This window comes from Bicyclus anynana, chromosome 19 (assembly GCF_947172395.1).
Source record: "Bicyclus anynana chromosome 19, ilBicAnyn1.1, whole genome shotgun sequence".
Classification (NCBI taxonomy): Eukaryota; Metazoa; Arthropoda; class Insecta; order Lepidoptera; family Nymphalidae; genus Bicyclus; species Bicyclus anynana.
Window position 1 is genome coordinate 647,430 of NC_069101.1, and position 15,231 is coordinate 662,660.

A 15,231-nucleotide genomic window follows, 5' to 3' on the forward strand; every position below is an offset into this window, starting at 1 on the left:
ACATCTAAGATTTCAGAAGTGCTTGTAAACTAAACCTAATTGAAGTAAACGAAATTTCATTTTGATTTAGATATTACATTATTTAATGTTTAATAACTAGGAATAGTATTTTACTGTCAATAGACATACAAAAAATATTAAATTACAGTTCATTTAAATAAAATTACAATACACAAAGCATGTAATGTTTTGAGGCGTAGCATTCTCGTAGCCTCGTAGAAGGCGCTTTCGTAGCAATAATTTTATGGTAAGCTAGCGGACGATTGCTACTTCCGTCTAAACCTCCTTGATCCGGCCCTGTCACAGAATCTATTCATAGTGTACATGTACTAATTATACCTCCAGTGAAATTTCATCTTTGCACATGCAAGCGGTTTTTTTTATTTCGTGATGTTTTGTTATACCTTTCGCTTTATTTATTTTGATTATACAAAAATAAAATGTAGGAAAAATTATGAGTAGAAACAGAAAAAAACTTTACCAACATAAGCTAATAACTACAAATACGAGAAAAAGATTTGTTATACATTCCCATTTAAAGCCATTTTATTTAAGTCAAATAAATACGTACTGATAAACATTGCACCAAGATTTTTGTCAAATATAAAACACAGATACAAACTTACAAAGTTTGTCGAGAGCTTCTACAAAACTTCCCACAACTCCTACACTATAACGGGTAACGGGTAACAAAGGCTGGGCAAAGACCTACAAAGTCTAGCCGACAATCTGGCAACTTTCATCGGCTTAAGTGTTCGAAGGAAGCTTTTATGTGGGTACTTGGTTTAACTTTGATAGTTTCTGGAGTCAATTGACACTCGATACTGAAACGTGTAGCTCAGCGAATATACATGTTACGAAATATTTCGTAGGTGTATCTGATTATATGGATTCCATATAGGCAAAGAGGTAATGCTTAGTTTTTTCATTAATCATCAATTATCATTATACTTGGACGATTGGAGATCTGGAGCTTTGTTTAATCTCTTCAAGTAAGCCCTTGACTACAATCTCACCTGATGGTAAGTGATGATGAAATCTAAGATAGAAGCAGGTTCCCTCTCGGTTTTTACACGCTATCCAACCGGAACGCTAAATTGCTTTGGAGATACCTCCCTACCGGCAAAGACGTATCTTTGCCAGACGTGGACCAATCAAGAAAACCTCAATCGGCCCAGCCGGCGTTCGAACTCAGAACCTTTGTCTTGTAAGTCCACTGCGCACACCACTGCGCCACGGAGGCCGTCAAAAGCTTTGTAATCTGCAGTCTTCCAATGGCCAGCCACCATGTGCTAAATTACTTGCCTACCGTACCAACTTATGGTAGGTAGTAATGTGTAAAACTATCTACCTCTATAACTACCTTTATAAAATGAGGTCATTAAAGGTATTCACCAACTTGTATATAAAAATATCTATCTATAAAATCTACGTACACTATTCGATAGAATTTTCTACAATTTTAAAACTCAACATTGGCAATGCAAAAGCAACAGGTAAAACAAAACGAATATAAAAACAATTGAAACCAATAAAAAAGTGCATTCATTATAAAATTTAGTTGATTCAGTACAAAATTCCAGAACGTTCGACCGAAACCGTTGACGCCGATCGGAATGGCTTTAATTGGACGCACGCTGCAGTTTCCAAAGTAAATGATTCAATCTAAACCGTTAAAGCAACCATTTTGAATAGTGTTGCCAGGTCTAGTGAGTCAATTTCCGAAATGTAACTTATAAACTCGTACACTTAGCATACAAAATCCAATTTAGGCATACAAATTCCACTGGGTCAACCAGTAATCACAGCAATATTATAAAGGCTTAAGTTTGTGTGTGTAAAAGCATAATATGTTTGTTCCTCCTTTGTGTTGCGGCTACTGAAGCGATTTGATTGAAATTTGGAATAGAAATAGATTTAACTCTGGATTAACATATAGGCTACTTTTCATCTCGGAAAAATCTGTGGTTTCCGCGGCATTCATAAAAAACTTCGTCAAATTTCATTCAATTTCATACACACACACACACAAACTTTCGCATTTATGTATTAGTGTGATGTGATGTGAAGTGTGATCACTAATGAATAACAGATGAGGGTAAATGTCAGATCTTAAACCAATCCGTGCAATAAGGCTTTGTGACAGAGCTTGACCGGAAATATATTACCATCATGTTAATTTAATTTTACCACATAGTTAAATGGAGGAGAGCATAGTTGCCGGTATAATTGCACCGCACCAGACACATGAGATTTGACATCTACGTCATAAGTTTATACACACAAAACGCGCCACTTTGTCGGACGTGTTCCTTTGCATGAAGTTGCTCTTTTTATAGTCGATGGTTTCTCGTTCAACATCAGATAAACCATCTGCACCCATCAATTTATAAAAAAAAACTCCCGAAAATCACAACGTCCTGCCAAAATGGTTTAGCCTGGCAACACTAATTAATTGGGAACCTAACTCCAATAGCGAGTTAGTTAAAACTAGTGTTTTAAATGCTTGATTAATAGAAACAAAATTGTTAATTTACAAACAGTTTTCGACTTCTGCGTAGCTTTGAGATATTTTAAGCTCAAGTACTAACTTAATTCAGTTGTTTTTGATTGGCTTAATTTTTAGGTTTCGTAGCAAACTTAACTCGCAACTTACTAATAAGAATGCTGAAATACATGCTAAGTCATGTACAACAACTCTACGAATACAGTCGCGATGTAGCGTCAATCGTTTGTAAAGACGTTACTAAATATTTCAGAGGTCGTCAACAGTTTAATCGTCAGGTTAACAAGTAAGATATCTAAAGTGGTAGTTTCGTGTTGACCTTCCCTAATTCAAAGTGCAAATAGCGGACCAACACTAAACAAGCCGTGCCATTAATTACAGCAAGCCATATTGATACCCCCCCCCCCCCCTACACCCCTCGCCCCGCCCGCACTCGCCGTAATGCAAACACGTGTAAAATGATATCCGGCCTATTTGTCATACTGAACCGTATTAACGCTCCCGCTGATGGCTTTTGCTATTGACCGTGACACTTTCGATGTTTTAGTGGATAGTAAACTTAACGGACTTTCAGCATGGCCTCTATCCATAATACATATCGTTTACGCTAACGCTTCGAATAGTAAAAAATATAATAGTAAATGAATTTGTTAAACATCAAAGGGAATGGAAGCAGGAATGACAATGACGGATATGCCATTCTTATACATTTTTTAGCTATCGAAGCATTAACGTTTGTAGACACAGAATCGATTATGTGACATGGCTAGAAGCTCTGATCATCAGTTTTATCTACGTATATTTATTTATCATCATTATCACACCATTAATTCACCAGTAATGCTCATGTATCGCTCCAATCAGTTATAGTTGAGAACGCTGCACTCAAATTTGTAGACGAATACCTACTCGTAGGACATAATATGGTCCAGTTAGATATATCCAATTTTGAGAAAGAGGTGAACCGCCGAATCCAACTCGGCTGGGCTGCATTCGGGAAACTTTACGACATCTTTACAGTGTGTGTTGCCAGTGATGGATTACCTATGGATCCGAGACTTGGTCACTTATGTAGGCTAGCCAACGAGAAATATAAAGTCAGTCGTTGTTAATTCCTTATAAAATTAAGTTAATTCGTTAGCAAGGGTATGGTTACCAAATGAGACTTAACACTATTTATTTTAGTAGATAGATTTCCACTTGTATGTATTCTTTAGTTGTTAATTCTAATTTTCGGTTATCCATAAAATAAAGTTAAATTTAATTTAATTTTCGGATATCGCAATCAATACAACAAAATGTTATTCGTGATTTTGAAAAAGCTGTCTCGACGCTTTCGATAAAAAATCGTTTGGCGAAGTTTTTTAGTTTTTATTTAGGTCGTTGTTAGTTTTAGTTAACTAAAATATGGCGCAGGTGCATCGCGCGTTGGAAAACTATTTTATGTGGAGTCTTTTTTTACCAAAGAAATCACTTCCCGCGGGCGTTTATTTTAAAATGTTGAAACGTTTATTTTTCATGATATTACTGTAGCGTTGGAATATATCGACGCAAAATACGTGATGAAATCAGATTTGTATTTCACGAAGCTGAACTTTTTGTATATTTACTTAAAGTATGTACCTTACTATTCAAAAGTGATATTTAATTTCTGAAAATGCACACAACTGAAAAGTTGGATGTCCATACCCGGACCGGATTTAAAGCCACACCCTCCGGAATCGGAGGCAGAAGTCATATCCACTGGGCTATCAAGAAATTAAATATCACGTGTCTCGAACAGTGAAGGAAAAAATATCGTGAGGAAACCTGCATACTAAAGAATTTTCTTAATTCTCTGCGTGTGTGAAGTCTGCCAATCCGCATTGGGCCAGCGTGGTGGAGACGAAAGTTTTATTTTTTTGGCTGGTGGGAGGCTTCGGCCGTGGCTAGTTACCACCCTACCGGCAAAGACGTACCGCCAAGCGATTTAGCGTTCCGGTACGATGCCGTGTAGAAACCGAAAGGGGTGGGGATTTTCATCCTCCTCCTAACAAGTTAGCCCGCTTCCATCTTAGACTGCATCATCACTTACCATCAGGTGAGATTGTAGTCAAGGGCTAACTTGTAAAGAATAAAAAAAAAAAAAAAAAAAAAAATTTTCTCTGTCTGTTTGTTGACAATAATACCCGAAACTGACCTTTTTGCGCTTTTCATAAATATTGATTACGAGTATAATTATAATTAATGATTTTTCATTTTTATCTAGTTTAAATATTTTTCTAGAGAGAGAAAAAAGAAGGAGAATTAAGAAGAAGAAATATTAGAAAGCTTGCAAATAAAAAAATACTGTTGAAATATCCACTAGTTATTAAGGCAATGGTCACATGACATTTGAGTCTGGTCATTTGAGTCGTGAAGCCCATAAATTTTAAAGCCTTAATAGCTTCACGTCTAAGGGGCTCTTTTTTATTTTTCTCGCTGGGAAATGCATTTACGCATGCTTCCCGAAGGTGTCGCGGAAGCGACTCCACGGCACTCTCTGGAGGGTATTTGGGACTCGTCAATGGTTAAGGGGTCAGACTCAAAATGTATAAGGTCTAGTGTTCAAACCAGAACCACGCCTAAAACGTGTTTCTAGTGCAACCATGACGACAAAAGTACCACCACTAAGAAATAAAATCATCATCATCATGCGCCTACACTGCGCTTACCAGTGCCATTCCAGTACTTTGGGACCCCAACGTCCATCGGCTCTTTGAACTATGTGCCCCGCCCATTGCCACTTCAGCTTCACGACACGTTGAGCTGGTGACTTTAGTTCTTCTGCGGATCTCCTCATTTCTGATTCGATCACGTAGAGATACTCCTAACATATTTCCTTCCATCGCCCGCTGTGTAACTCTGAGCTTTCTTATGAGTTCCATAGTTAGCGACCAAGAAATATAATATATTCTTAAAAAGAAATGCCTACTTTTTTTTATTCGTTTGACGTACATGTAGCAATTGATGATGAAGACTTTCTCCCGAGTGAAGGTGAGGTAAACAAATATGACGCGGCAGTAACGCGTTCCGGTCCGGCGCGCGGCGATATTGCGATTTCTTCCACCACATTGACCACCCCCACCCCCACCCTTACTACGACCACGGGGTGCGTATTAATTGAAACATGATGCAAGTGTGATCACATCTTAATGTTGGAACGCGATAGAAAGAAACAAAGCCTCAATATCTCAGTGGAAAAGGGGCCGGACTCATCACTGAGAGGTGGTTGTTCGATCTACGCCCGCTGGTTTATTTCTAACTCAGCCTTTTCCGACTAGTTGGAGGGAAATGGGAATAAAATATAGTAGTATGTTATAGAGCTGTGATAGCCCAGTGGATATGACCTCTGCCTCCGATTCCGGAGAGTGTGGGTTCGAATCCGGTCTGGGGCATGCACCTCCAACTTATCAGTTGTGCGCATTTTAGGAAATTAAATATCACATGTCTCAAGCGGTGAAGGAAAACATCGTGAGGAAACCTGCACACCAGAGAATTTCTTAATTCTCTGCGTGTGTGAAGTCTGCCAATCCGCATTAGGCCAGCGTGGTGGACTATTGGCCTAACCCCTCTCATTCTGAGAGGAGACTCGAGCTCAGCAGTGAGCCGAATATGGGTTGATAACGATGTTATAGATGTAATAGTATGTAGATAGTGTGAAGTGTGACTTCACACTACCATACTATTACACTATCACACTATCTAACTTATAAAGGCGAAAGTTTGTGTGTAAGTATGTTTGTTCCTTTCTTTTAAATATGACTAAAATTTAGTTTTTCACAAATCCCTCGGGAACCATGGATTTTTTCGGGATCAAAAGTAGCCTATGTGTTAATCCAAAGTAAAATCTATTTCCATTTCAAATTTCAGCCCAATCGATTCAGTAGTAGCGGCGTTAAAGAGTAACAAACATCCATACAAACTTTCGCGTTTATAATATTAGTAGGATTACAGATACAATCATATCAAATATCAAATGACAGTATGTGTGAGGCGTTAAATTTAAATGTAAATGTATCATTATGTAAATATATCAAACATAACAACATTAAACTATAATTATGGTATTCTTTCATAGCCTTATATATCTCATTTGTTTGTCTGTATGCATTAGATATTATATATATTTATGTACTTTAAGTATTGCTTTTTATGTTGTTGTAGATAACAAAATAATGCAACTATTGTATCATAGATAAATTAAAATTAATTTAACCTGTCAACCTCCACTGTGTTCTCTCCAAACTACGCGACATTGGCAAAGTAAATTGTGCTGTCTTGGCATAACCAAAAGCCATTAAATTAAAGAAGAAGAAGAATTTAAAGTTGACATTTACAACAGAAATGTAACCTATATAAACCGCACTTGTAAACTATAGTACATGAAATAGTAAATTCTCAGTTGTCTAAATAAACGACTGTATCGTATTTTGCGCCCCAAATACGTCATAATTGACCGTCAGTCCGGGCGGTTGTGACGTCACGGGTAATGGGTTCCGGTCCGGCGAGCACGGTTATTAGAATTTCTTCCGAACGACTGCCCCCCTCCCCCCACTAATAGCTGACACTTAATTGAAACATCCTTAATTAATCCTTCACGAGCCATTACATACGAGTGGCATTTTACGTCATCAACCTAGTCTAACCAGACCTTTCTATAGAAGTAGGAACCTAGCTGTTAGAATAGAATAGGTATTGGTTAGTTCCGGGTTCGATTCCTGAATAGGACTATGAAATACTGACATTCTCTTAATTCTAAGGTTTTTTCAGTCCAGGATATTTGTTGGTATTAAGCACAGTCCCTGTAATAACAAGTTAAGGCATCGGTCCCGGTCAATAACATACATTTGATAGTTGATCGTTAAGGAATTAAACATTATAACCGTATCACCAATCCACATTGGAGCAGTTTCGCAAGTCTAAGCTCCATACACCCACTCCTATAGTGAAAGAGCTCCGTTAAAATAAACTGATATTGATGAAAGAGACAATAATGGATGATGTTGATGATGATGATGATGATGAAACTTTGCATAACTTATACAAAATATTTTTGCGCAGCCCCATATAGACAAATCCGTCGACGTCATCGAAGCCTAACTCGACTTAACCAGAGGAAGTATTAAGACGTAAATATAAAAGCAGAGAACCACGAGCTTAGTTCAAAGAGTGAAACGCCTAATTAACTGACCCGCAGGGTTCTCTTCAAGCGGACCCCGCGCCGTTCAGCCCTTGTGTTCCAAAAGAAAGCGTTCCCGTGATTTGTGCCAAAATTAACGTGCGGACATTTCTCATTTTGTCCGTTTTTGTTTACTCGCTTCAACACACCGCCGCCCGGGAAGCTTTATTTTGCACAAAAGACACGTATTTTTTGTATTTTTTTTTAATTATAGTTAAAATACATATTAAAAAATTATAATTGATACTGAACAAAACTATAATGCCATGCCAACTAGAGGACTTTACGAGTAAGTGTCATTGATGATTAATTTATTTTACTACACCGATCGTCTACTGGTTAACTTGTGTGGCTGCGGATCAGGAAGTTCTGGATTCGAGCCCGGGTCAAACTATGAAATGGTGAGCTTTTAATTTTTTTAAGAAACTCTTACTAAAATAACTCGGAGTTGGGTTTTAGATAAGCCCCGTGCTTATGAGTGAACGTTATGCTGTTGATCATTATTATCATCTGATATTAATTGATACAGAATCAAGCATTATCACTCTAAGCTTGCCAACCTGAGATGGAACATCCTGGTGGCCTAAGTTCCGTATATCCTGTCAGACCAAGAACTGATACTGTAGGTTAGTAAAATAGAAGACAAGATAAGAGACGAATTATTTTTGCATTCCATCGATTCACCATGCGTGTGCGGATCCATCGTGTGGCAGAGAAAATCTTTGAGTGGAGTCCCGGACTTGTGACCGCTGGGTGTAGGGTTAAGGACGTCCTCGGCAGTTAACTGTAATCCATCAAATGAGCTATAGAGAGAATGAAATTAATAAACCCTTTGGACTATTGTCCTAACCACTCCTAACAAAAGCATTAGGACTATTTGGAGGAGAATATTGATTGTATTAATACACTTTATGAAATTAGAGAGAGACGTACATACGAGTATATACACATGTTCTTAAAAATCATGCACTCTTCTCATAGTAAAAATATTAGGTACATATTTTAAACGTTCAGTTTCTGATCTATTACTTAATAGTTATACCTACTTATTATATGTACATTGTAAGTATACAGAAGTGGGTACGTTGATACTTTACGATATGTCCCCTGTCATACCGCGGGGATATAAAAAATTACAATTTCATATTGCTTCTAATAAAAAGGAATACACGTATCCTATCAGGGAGCGCAAGAAATATGATCGCGACGTATTATATTTTTATCCTTACTTCCTTTTATTAGCCACGACTCGTATTTTCCTATATGAATACCGCGGATAGAGATAATCCTCAACAGTTCAGCGGTTTGTGGGATGGATATTCCAATTTCATTGGTTCGTATTATTTGACGGCCTCCGTAGCTCAGTGGTATGCGTGGTGTATTCAAGGGCTAACTTGTAAAGAATAAAAAAATCTCACTCATTAATCTTGTAGTTATTAATTGGCTTACAGTTTTAGTAAATTTACATTGCTTTCGAATGAGATTAATGAGATCTAGATTTGGAAGACCACCCAGCAGAGTTTCTTTGTTCTTATCTGTTTTCAACTTTATATTATAAAGGCCAACTTAACAGTCAACTACCAGGCCGACATACTCAGAGGAGAGGTGATATAGAGCTTAAAGTCACCACGCTGCCCGCATGTAGCCGGGCGTAGGTTTATAATGTTTGACTCTATAATGGACCAGGACCGTCAACTCAACGTGACCTTCGAGGCACATATATGACATAAGTGACACTACCAACTTCCCAAAACCACGTTGAGAATTATTACTGAGTATTTCTTGTAAGAGACAAACGCTTAAATTACATATTGAACCAGGACTTGAAAACTTTGGTCCAAACCAAAGTCACATAGTCTAACCACTAGACCAACACGGTTTACTAATTCATTAATTAAAAGTCAATTTTATATGGTTAGGCCTCCCTCCTTACTGGAGAAGGGTTCTAGAGAAAGGTTTATAGAACCCTTCTCTATGCTGCTCAAGCTGCGAGTTGGTGTATTAGTTAATTAATTAGTTTTAATTATAATGATAAACTTTGTTTCTATAACAACATGCTAGAATATGTTTGTCTTGTAATAATTTTTCTCCTTACACGGATCGTACATGCGTGGCGTGCATCCTTGCATCGATTACTGGCACGCATGCAAGCAGATATCGATTTTATATAAATAGTGATACAGGCGTGCGTTACAGACGGGCCTGTGGAGAAATTATGTATATGTATGGATACATAACAAATTCCTTCCTTACAATCTGGCTGCCTGGTTGCCATCATGGTCACTGCAGGACATAGACCTTTCGTAGGTACTTCCAAACACCAAGATTCTGAGTCGCCTGCATCCAGCGAAACCCTGCGACTCACTTGATGTCATCAGCCCTGCGGGGGATCGATCAACACTGCGATTTCTAGTGCAGGGTCGCCATTCCAGCACCTTGGGACCCCATCGTCCATCGGCTCTTCGAACTATGTGCCCACATCAGCTTCGTGACACGTTGAGCTATGTCGATGACTTTGGTTCTTCTGCAAATCTCCTCATTTCTGATTCGATCACGACAAAAACGAGACAGAATCCGATCAAACAAACAACAACAACAACAACAACAGTGCGTGTTGCCAGTGATGACCTATGGTTCCGAGACTTGGTAACTATGGGAATCATAAGAAGGCTCAGAGTCACACAGCAGGCGATGGAACGAGCTATGTTAGGAGTATTTCTACGTGACTCTACAGTGGGTCGTTAAAATCTATACTAATATTATAAAGCTGAAGAGTTTGTTTGTTTGATTGATTGAACGCGCTAATCTCAGGAACTACTGGTCCGATTTGAAAAATTCTTTCAATGTTAGATAGCCCATATATCGAAGAAGGCTATATATTATCCCCGTATTCCTACGGGAACGGGAACCACGCGGATAAAACCGCGCGGCGTCAGCTAGTTGGCTGATAAATAAACACCACACAATAATTAGCAGCTCAATACGTAAAGTTCAGTAAACAAGACGTAACGCAAGCATTCACATTCATACGATATGATGTAATAAACAGACGGACTTATAGGCTTTCCGTATCGCGTTACGGCGGTATTCGCGTCGTATCGATTGCCGACTGATCGCTTAATTGCTAACGTTAACGACCTTTCTTGCTCAGGTTCTGGGTTGGGACTGGGTTCAACCCCCGGCTTAACTAACGTCATCATCTTCATCATCATCATCATCAACAAAGCATTTTAATATGACTGCATTTGTTCGCAGCAGTGGCCTTTACTTCATATAAATAAATAGATAGGACCCGCACAGACGAAGATATTTCCATTTTGCACGTTTTTTATCATTTTCAGCCTATATTAATGACCCACTCCAGGGTCAGGCTCCCCCGTCACAGAGCTCACCACTCCTTGGTCAGGCTTCCCTGTTTGCAGGAGAGGAAATATGGAGCCTAGACCCACCATGCTTTCCGGCTCAGGGATAATGTTGTTTCACCACTGTCAAAAGTTAATGAAAGTGACCGGGGTCAGTTACATAACGTGCTCTCCAAAGCACGGGGTTGTAACACCACCAACCCAACTAACTCCAGGCTCAGAAATTTTACCGAAAATTTAGAAGGAAGAAAAGCTCAGTATCTATTTTATGGCCTGACCCAAACTCGAACCTGAGATTTCTTTATCCAAAGCCACGTAGGCTGACCACCAGACCAATGAGGCAAGCATTGAATCTTTAACTTGTCAATTAATATATTAAAATATCTAATGGTTATTACTAGCTAACCACGATTTCATCTGCGTGAAATTCAGACATTTTTAGAATAAAGTAGCCTAGTATGTGTTGCTTATAAACTTTTTGTGAAAGTCACATTAAAATAAGTTCAGCCGTTTTCAAGACTAGCCTGAACCGTAATCTCTGATATACAGTCATCAATTTTTAAAAAGCTTGTTTGTGATTTAGTATCGTGTAAATAACTATTATGCATCTTGAAAAAACACAATTATTTTAAAACCACATAGACACTTCAATTTTGTATAAGTAACGTATTGTATTGATATGTAAAGCAGATACTTTAAAATATCTGTAAAATTTAAAGAACAACGTTTAAATTACAATTAACAGATGTTCGTCTAACTATTTAAAATATAACACTGCAAAAAGTCAGTAACTCACACCATGTAAGTAGGATACTCACCAAAAAATAAACTCCGTACAATCCCAACCACAAACAACACAAAACTAAAAACTACAAAAAACAAAACAATAAAAAAAAACAACTCAAAAAGCACGCCGCAAAAACTGTACCCGCAGGATTAATATACAACTTTGCCGTTTTTACACTTCTATACAATCACACAATAAAACATGCCCGAAGTTTCAAAACTTGCTGTGAAAACATTCGTACGTATTTCCACTGAAAATTCACATACAAAGAACAACACTGAAGAGGCGTCCGCTCGCCACGAGATCGCGACGTATACTGAACTGAGGATTGAGGAAAGCTTTGGGAAACAACCCTTAGCTTTCAGCGTTAGACAAAGAGGGGTAGTAAACTGAATGTGAGTGACCATGTGAGGGATAGAGAGGCACGTAGGAAGTTGTAGCTATGTGCACGTGGTACGATGCGGTCAATTGCAATGCTACGGTCATTGCCATAGTGAGATTTTCAGTTTATTTTTTTCATGTAGTGCGTAAACATTACAGACTTTTCCGAGATGTATTTTTTATTTTTTTAATATTTATACCACTTTATTTCGCGTATTGTAAACATACAACTGAATAATTGGCAAAAGATGACCTTTAATAGTGATCTCTTTCGGACTACTTAAGTTGAAACTCATCATAATGTAATTTTAACGGCCCACTGCAGGACCATCCAGGATCATCCTGGAGAGAGGATATTGAGTTTATACCCACCATGCTACTTTAATACGGATGAGCGGGCTATTTAAAAAAATACATATTTTGCTATTTCCGAATTCATAAAATATTACCAATATTCTTACACCCCTCGAAAAAGCTGCATTATAAGTAGGTAGGCGACAACACTCTAGCATACGATGAACCCATGACCATCTGTCTTGATTACAGCCCTTATACCATTGAGCTATTTAGGTGTGTAGGACCTAGGTGATAAGACTCAAAATCAGCGCTGCATGATTTTGTAAGGTCATATAGCAATGTTGAGCTGGGGCTATGTTCTAGATTATGCCGCACATCGCAGCGTATTTTTGTAATATTGGAGATATTGTGACGAATTCTTCGAATTCTTCGGATTTCACCCCGGCTAGTTGCCTTGACTGGTGACAGAAGGGCTGGTTCATTTTTTGCGCAAAGGCTGGCTGTCTAGCGCGGTGCAGCTAGTACCTATTCTTGCCACCATTCCACGTCGGCATGAAAGAAAGACAGAAAGAAAGAAATATCTTTATTTTTAAGTAGTGCATTACAATATTAAATTCTAAATAGCTTTTAGCTAGAGAAATAAAAGAAGAACGCCGTTATTAGGATAAGTTAGCCTAAGTTCCTTATTGTATTCTTTCTAGGTTCAAAATAGAGCAATGTGTAGAATAATATTAAAATGAAAATATTTTTCTTTCTTTCTTTCTATTTTGAAAAATTATAAAAAAAAAACCATAAGCGAACTAATTAGATAATAGGCCAGCATTCGCTCAGTAAGGCCACACAACGCAACGACTGTGAAGCGACGTATAATTAAAAACGACTTAACTTGGCCGCGCCGGGCGCGTATTCATTTTTGTTTGTTATTCAAAAACGCTGCGGAAAAACACGAAAAAAATCTTGTTTGACTAATATTTGTGTGGAAAACTACACTGAGAGCAAATGGTATAAATATACTCGCAATTATCTAATTAGCTGCCATGACACAAATAGTCCTGTCACTAACAGCGTTATAAGTGATTACAGCAATAACAAAACAGTAAGAACATCAGTGTGCCTAGTGGGAGTTTTCAATATTTTCATACTGTTACTATCACGTTGACGTTTAAGCAAATTTATATGGAATTGAAACAGTTGTGCAGTAGTGCCACTAGATGGCGCTGTTTCAATTCCTTAGAAATTCGCGTTTACGTTACGTGACGGTAAAAGTATCAAACTGCCACTAGGCCCCCTGTATGACTTCTCTACCAAAAAAATAATAATCTGAAGACGTTGCTCAAAAGATATTTAGATTGGAGAGCAAGTGGAGTAGCTTTGACAAAACGAGTGTAATATTTAGTAATAACAAGGATAGAGTGCTATTAATAAAGTTACAAAATATAAATAGCCGTTGTAAGTTTCGAACGTCACTAGGACCGTGATGAATATTTGGATTCCCATCTAAAATAATTTTATGATTCTATATTTTCTGAAATCTGGTAGCTTTGCCTAGATGCCAATTCACTCTTGACTAGATAGGTACTACTCTTGATAGGGAAAACGGAAGCTGGTAGGGCATTCCATCTGAATACATAAATGCGATAGCTCACTCATCACGATATCTCGAAACCCGCTTGACGTTCAAAGTTAAAATTTGGTCGGATTAAGGAGGTCTAAGGGCGGACGAAATCGCAGACGTCCTCTAGTATGTTCTATAATTATATTATCTTAGAAACAGTCAAAGATATGGGAAAATTAAAATTGTACATACCTCTTACAAGTTTGCCCACTACCATCTCAGACTACACCATCACTTATGCGAAACAGTCAAAGGCTAACTTCTCCGTAAAATAAAAAATTAAAACCCCTCTTAACGTTTCTCCATCTAACATTAGTTACGTAGATTTATGTATTAAGATATACGTACACATATCCACCGTCTCCTAGACTACAGCAGGAGGCGTTGTGGTGGTTTCATGACAAATAGCGCTACAGGGTGCTCTATGTAATTCGTTTTTAACCGTCGCACGTCAGCGGCCCGGGCGAGGTACAGCGCTAACTAATTACAGCCTTAGCGTTTGAACCGATTTTAATGTTGCACATATATTATTATAATACTATAATCGATTTTCGTGACAGAGCGTCGTTTAATTAACAAAATGTTCAATTTAGCGATATATTTTGCCCTCCGTTGCTCTATGGGGTCAAGTTATATACTTTCAGGCAACATTTTAGTCATGTTATTTTACATGCTATAAAAGAGCTAGGTTACATAGTATATCCTCACACTATTGAACAGATTTCTTGAATCAAGCACATTTATTATTACGTCACAAAAAATAAATCATAATTGGTTTATCGATTTAGGAGCTAAATAATCTCGCTGACACAAAATGGAATGCGAGATAAAAATAATATTCGCGGTAGGCAGATATTTTATTCATCTATATATTTTATTAATATACGTGTATTGAATTTACGAGTATGTATTGAATTTCAATTTCAATTTGTGTTAGTAATTAAATCAACCGCTTCCGGTGGTCTTACAACGAACACGTATATCAACGTACTCCGAAAATAAAAATCCAAAACAGTGTAAACAGTGTGAATTAGTGGCGTCCCAACGCAAAATCCATTACTGCGGCACCAAAGAACAATATTA

At 37.8% G+C, this 15,231-nt stretch overlaps 1 protein-coding gene across 1 annotated transcript in view; it reads right to left on the minus strand.

Annotated features, from left to right (window-relative positions):
* The window catches only part of LOC112055611 (uncharacterized), a 417,240-nt gene extending 405,088 nt beyond the window's left edge, over positions 1-12,152 (minus strand). The window contains exon 1 of the mRNA XM_052887456.1: positions 11,887-12,152. The gene's annotated coding sequence lies outside the window, so the exon portion shown is untranslated. The remainder of the gene's footprint in view (positions 1-11,886) is intronic.
* Positions 12,153-15,231: the final 3,079 nt, after the last annotated feature.